Genomic DNA, 7,143 nt, shown 5'->3' on the forward strand with positions numbered 1-7,143 from the left:
AATTGTGAAAATAAAATAAATTAGTTACTAGAAATTAGTTATTATTATTAATGTTAAAAATGTGTTGAAAACAATGTCTACGTTAAATAGCATCTGGGAAATATTTTTTTATATTTTAATGTCATGGAAGGGCTAATAATTCTTACCAGCTTTATGTTAAAATATTGTGAGTTCATAATATATTAATAGTATTATTATTATTATTACTATTGCTATTACTTTCTCAGCATTAGGAGAGAAAGAACTGTCTAAACTGGTAAAATCCTTCAAAACAACAACACAATCATAATTGTGCAATCATATGTAATTAGTTATTGGACATAACTTATTAAAACTAGTATATTTAAAAATAAGTAAAAAAAAAATCTGGCGGCACGGTTGTTCAGTGGTTAGCACTGTCACCCCAAAGCAGGAAGGTTGCTGGTTCGAGTCCCGGCTGGGTCAGTTGGCATTTCTGTGTGGAGTTTGCATGTTCTCCTCGTGTTGGCATGGGTTTTCTCTGAGTGCTCTGGTCTCCTGGGTTCCAACTAGAAGGGCATGCGCTGTTTAAAACATATGCTGGACAAGTTGGCGGTTCATTCTGCAGTGGCGACCCCTGATGAGTAAAGGGACTAAGGAAGAAGGGAAATGAATGAATGAATGAATGAATAAAAAAATGCTAAATATAGCACTTTGGAAATATTTTTGAAAGATTTAATTACACAGACGGACTCATAATTTTGTCTTCAACCGTTTGTGTTTACTTTTTAGCGTCTGGAAGGAATCATGAAGAGGACTCGTAAAAGTGATGCAGGAGCACAGGTGAGATGTGTGTGTGTGTGTGTGTGTGTGTGTTTCCTTAAACCTAAATCCATCTTAAACACACACAATGAAAGAAAATAAACCTGGTTTATTCATTTCTTTGCAGAAAGATGTTAAAACTCCAACTCAAGTGAATGGCAGAGTCACTGACAGCGTAAGAAAAAATCTATAGTACTGTGAATGTATAAAAATCACTCTTTCTTTTATTTAAATCATGTAAGTAGGGTTCAATAAAAGAAATACAATGTTGTTTTTCCTCTCGTCTTCAGTAATACAGAAAAATCCATCAGAAGCTCTTCATAGTGGGGCGACAAACCAATCACCAGTGAGGTAATCGAGACGCTGCATGAATTAAAATTGAAATGAAGTTGCATGAAATATGTTTTGCTTATTTTCCCGCTTGTGTGTCTTTCTCAGCTCTGTGTCCTGGGATGCAGCACTGGTCATTAATGGAGCTCCACCCACTAAGCATCAGAATGGACTGTCCTCCAATGGAGACGCAGCAGACTTTGAGGAGATATTCAAGCTGTCCAATCACAGTGGGAACAGTGGGCAGGGTCAACCGGCTGACCCAGTCAGATGGCCTTTGAGGGAGGGGAACCGTTCATGATGAAAGTATGGCCTATAACCTCAACATGTGGCAGGTAGAATCAAATTTGGTTAGATTACATACACTTAAAACCATAAATTTACATACACTTTATAAAAAGGCACATCACTATGTTTTTAAATAGTCAGATGTTAATGTGACTAAACTTTTTTTTCAAGCTAAGTTAGGATTATCAGATTTGTTTTTAAATTGAGTGAGATAATGAGTGAGATATTTTTTGAGAAATTGTTATAACTTTTCTTGAAAGTCAAGTTTACAAACAATAAGATTATTATGCCTCTTAAAAAGCACAGATGACAAATGACAAGCTTTTGGACGATTCTGATAGGCTAGCTGACAACATTTGAGTTAATTGGAGGCACAACTGTAGAATAGTATAGAAGGAAAACCTCAAACACACTGCTTCCTTTTGTGACAACATGGGAAAATCAACAAGCCAGAATCAAAAACAAAAGCCAGATTACAATTTGCTAAATTACACTGGGGAAAAGACTAATTTTTGGAGACATGTCCTGTGGTCTGATGGAACTCAGTTTGAACTGTTTGGCCATAATGACCAAAGGGAAAGGGAAAAGCTTACAAGCCTAGGAACACCATCCCAACTGTGAAGTATGGTGGTGGCAGCATCATGTTGTGGGGTTGTTTTGCTGCAGGAGGGACTGGTCCACTTCACAGCATAGATGGCATCATGAAGAAAGAACATTATGTAAAAATAACAACATCTCAAGACATCAGCCAGGAAATGACAGCTTGGCCACAAATGGGTCTTCCAAACCATGACACTAAGCACACTACCAAATTAGTTCAAATGTGCTTTAAGGACAACAAAGTGAATGTTTTGGAGTGGCCATCACAAAGCCCTGATCTCAAGCCTATAGAAAACTTGTGGGCAGAGTTGAAAAAGTTTGTGCGAGCCTACAAATCTGACTCCGTTACACCAATTCTGTCAGGGGAAATGGGCTAAAATTCCTTCAAACTATTGTGATAAGCTTGTGGAAGGATACCCAAAACATTTGACCAAAGTTACACAGTTTAAAAGCAAAGCTAAAAAATACCATGCAAATGTGTATACATTTTTGATTGTCTAGAAATTATTAAATAATAATTACTCATTATTCTGGCATTTAGCAAATGTAAATGATTTAGGTAATCCTAACGGACCTAAAATAGTAAACTGTTAGTATGATTTACCATCAGACATTTTTTAAATGGTTATGTTCCTTTTTTAGAGAGTATGTAAACTTCTGGTTTCAACTGTATGTTAGATCATATATTGATCAAATCGGCTCATCAGTGGAGTTGCTTTTCAGTGTTTCGTCTTTCAGCAGTGACATTTACATTATACTGAACTGAACTAAACGGAACCTAAAATAAAATCTTGAAAATAATGTATAAAGGATGATTAAGAAAAGTCTCCAAGCTGATATTTTCCATGCATGAAACATGCATTTTTTACTATAGGACAGTGTGAATGACTGAAAAAAGCAGCCATGGCATTCTGCAAAGCGTCTCTATTTTCAGTTTCATAAAACCTGTCATAGATGTTGTTGGCAAACTTTTAACAGTCCAATAAATCATCTTCTCACGTGTGTTTCTGCTGTTTTCCTGCAGAGGTGGTGTGAGAGATAAGATATCAGCATCTTCTGGATATAAAGAGAAGAAGAGAAGCCTACCCTACCAATGCTTCCACCCTGACGTGTGCCAAACCAACAAAAACAGACTGCTTTAACTTTAGAAACACAGCCAAGTCGGACGCCCTCTGGAGAAAGTGCCAGAAGAGACCTTAAAGAGACACTTAAATACATATACAATGTTTGCAAAAAGTCTTTGTCCATCTCACTGTGTGTGTCATGGTGCAACATTTGTTGAGTTTCTTTAACAAGTCACCTGCCGATTATGTGCTGCACCTTAAAAGAGTCGCTATATATTGAATTTTAGAAAAGACAACTTGGCTTATCTTTATAATATGAATTGTTGTTGTTGTTCTTGTTATGATGTATTGTTATCGTTCTTTTAAGTAGAAACAAAAGCAAAGTGTGTCTTGAACTATTATGTTATTTAACATGTGGCGCATCAGAAGAGGCCGATATTCTGTATGTTAATGTATATTTGCCTGATTATGACAGACCTGTGGAATAAATCCTTATGAAAGGGGCTGTTTGTCAGTGAGTGGTTTGCTATAGTATAAACTAATCGAAATAATGTGATTTTCATTTTAGTCTGGCTATATCATGATGGTAGAACAGTGCTTTATAATAATAATAACTAGATTCTTAAAGTTTGAGGACAAACTTTGAGGCTGGCTTGTGAACGCCTGATGGTAATAGTTTATTTAGTTTAAACAGTTTTAAAAAGTATGAAAAGATAGATAGATAGATAGATAGATAGATAGATAGATAGATAGATAGATAGATACATTACCATGTTACTAGCATGATTCTAGCGTAAATTAGCATGTTACTAGCATGATTCTAGGATGAATTAGCATGTTACTAGCATGATTCTAGCATAAATTAGCATGTTACTAGCATGATTCTAGTATGAATTAGCATGTTACTAGCATAATTCTAGCACAAATTACCATGTTACTAGCATGATTCTAGCATGAATTAGCATGTTATTAGCATGATTCTAACATTAATTAGCATGAATTTAGCATGAATTAGCATGTTGTTAGCATGATTTTAGCATGTTACTAGCATGATAGATGGATGGATGGATGGATGGATGGATGGATGGATGGATGGATGGATGGATGGATGGATGGATGGATAGATAGATAGATAGATAGATAGATAGATAGATAGATAGATAGATAGATAGATAGATAGATAGATAGATAGATAGATAGATAGATAGATAGATAGATAGATCGATAGATAGATAGATAGATCTGAACCTCTATAATGGCAGTCTATGGGACCGTTGCTAGGGTGCCGTATCTGGTTGTTAGGGGTGTGGCTAGAAAGTTAAAAGTTCATCAGTTATAGGTAGTTTGGTAGTCTGAGATAAATGAGCCCAGTTAGAAGTCTGTGTGACAGTCTGATGTAGAGTTATGAGGTCACAAAGTTTGACCCAATGTAAAGTCAATGAGAGTCTTTTGCAGTGGAAGTCTATGAGACAGTTTCTAGGGTCCCAAAAGTGGTTGCAAGAGTGTGGCCAGAAAGTTAAAACCTCATCAGTTATTGGCAGCTAGGTAGTCTGAGTTAAATGAGTCTGTAGGACAGTCTGATGCAGAGTTATGAGGTCACAAAGTTTGGTGCAATGTTAAGTCAATGGGATTTTTCCAACGGTCCCGGGACGTTTTTTGGAAAACCGAAAGTCGGATCAGTCCGAAAAGATATAGCAACCCGAGTCAGACCAGTTTGGAGGTCTGGTGTAAGTTTGGTGGTCATAGCTCGAAAGCTCTAGGAGGAGATAGAGTTTAATTTTTAGTCTCAGAAGAAAAATAGGATAACAATAGTCTGGCTTGCTACACAAGCCAGCCTAATAATTCCTTACATTTTTATAGCGCTTTTCTGGGCACTCAAATCGCTTTACACATAGGAGGGAATCTCCTCATCTACCACCAGTGTGCAGCATCCACCTGGATTACGCGACAGCACCCTTTTTGCACCAGACCGCACACCACAGAGAGAGAAGACAGCGTAATGAAGCCAATTATGATATGGGGAGGGTTAGGAGGCCATGATGGACAGAAGCCAGTGGGTAAATTTGGCCAGGATGCCAGTGTTAAACCTATGGGTTAAACCCCTACTCTTTGTCGAAAGACAGCCTGGGATTTTTAGGGTAAATGCTGAAGCATGCTAATAGGACTTTTAATTTTCCAGTAACCTGGGTTAAGCGCTTCCTGTGTCCTGTATGGCAATGGAAAAATCAGCACGTGTAAGGTCTGTTTTCTTTAAAAATCAGCAATCTCCACTGGCTGAATGATATCCGATATAAAGTGGCTCACAGGTTGTACAAAAAGCACTGCATTAAATTACATTTTACCCCACTATGTATTTATAATATGAGCATTTATTTTACCCCAGTATATTCAATGGAGCTTCTGCGCTAGCCTGCCGATGCTGATGGGCGAGTGCGAGTAAAAGGCATTTTGTCTCGTTTTACGCTTGAACAACTAAATGAATGCCAAAGTTTATTTAACTGAATGTAGTTTAATTACATTACGACATCGATGCTGTAAAAGGAACCGTATATAAAATAAAAAATAAAAAACTCACAATAACAGGTCACCGGAAGATAATAAGTATGGAAACAACAACACTAGATCGGCATATACCTAATTATATTTATCTGTCTCCATATATATTGAATATATTTAATATGTTTTTGTCCACAGCAGACTGCAACTCGCCATGACGCAGATTCCCGAGTCTGTGTCCAATGAGGTGAGCCCTCTTCAGCGCTCACCATGACAACGAGACTCACAGCAGTGACGTGCCTTGTAAAAGTTTGCATCTGCATCCCTATAAAGCTCGTCGGTTCTCTCTCAGCGCTATCAGTTCGCTCGTGTTGCTGTTTGTACTTGACCAAGGTGAGTTCAATACCGACGGTACGAGTGGAGCCACGCCAATATTACGAAGTCCGCTTCGTGAAGCTTCACTCGGGCCCGTCTGTGCTGTAGTTCCTTGCGGTTTGCGTACATAAACACAATATCGCAACGAACATTACGTGTTTTATTGCTCGAAATGTGCCGCCGAGCAACATCCAGTGAATGCTGGCACGCACTCCCTGGGGCGAGGCGCCTTTTGAAAACAAACCAACCTTTGCAAACAAGCCCTGAGGACCCTCAGGGAAACACGGGAGGCCAGAAGTGGGACCTCGCTGCAAAGGTTATAGTGGGTGGGAGTAGCGAGGCCCACTCATCGTCTATTATCAAACTTTAGTTTACTATAGTTTGAAATAGAAACCATGGTAACTGTTATGATTTAACTTTATGCAAAGAGCTTAGAATGACCAAGCGGCGACACTCACTAGAACGTTCCATTGCAACAGCCCTGATTCCGCCATTTTGAAGTGAAAGCGATCGGCCTTCCATTGGATCTCATTGCTGTCGCGATGGCAAGCAGCTGCTTTGTTTTTAAGTAATTTATTCAAAAGCGCATTAAAGCTGAGATGCAACCTGAGAGACGACAACAGAGCACTTACTATTAAAAGTGTTGATAAAATGTCCGCTGCGCCATCTAGTGTCTGTTTCCCAAATTGCACGAGTGTCGCCTCTTAATGATTCTATGCTCTTTGCTCTATGTCTGACTGTTGTAATGTTTTGCTTTGTTTTTCAGCTGAGTTGTTGAGCAAAGAAAGGACTATTGAAGACAACCGCAGGTTATATTCACTAATGTGCGCATTAGAATGTTTCCTGGCTGTTTTCTGAAAGTTTATCTTGTTTAGATAAGTTTGCAGGTCAAACAAAATAAACTTTACTCTTCTAAACACCTGTCTTGTGTTTTATTTGTCCTCAATACACTCTCAGATAAGTATGTTGCATGCATTTGTATGCAACATTGACAATACAGTAGTCTAACATATAAATAGTTGTTATAAATGTACCTTCATTAGTCAACGTGTAGGTAATAAAAAGTTAATTAAAGATGTCCTAAGACATAACGGTACTGTTATGGTTATTACATAACTGTATATTTCTGTATGTTTAAAACCATCAGATTATACTATATATTTAACATGTCAGATGTCAACTTACTGTTATTCAAACATTTGCTTAATAA

The sequence above is a fragment of the Danio rerio genome, chromosome 13 (assembly GCF_049306965.1).
Source record: "Danio rerio strain Tuebingen ecotype United States chromosome 13, GRCz12tu, whole genome shotgun sequence".
Classification (NCBI taxonomy): Eukaryota; Metazoa; Chordata; class Actinopteri; order Cypriniformes; family Danionidae; genus Danio; species Danio rerio.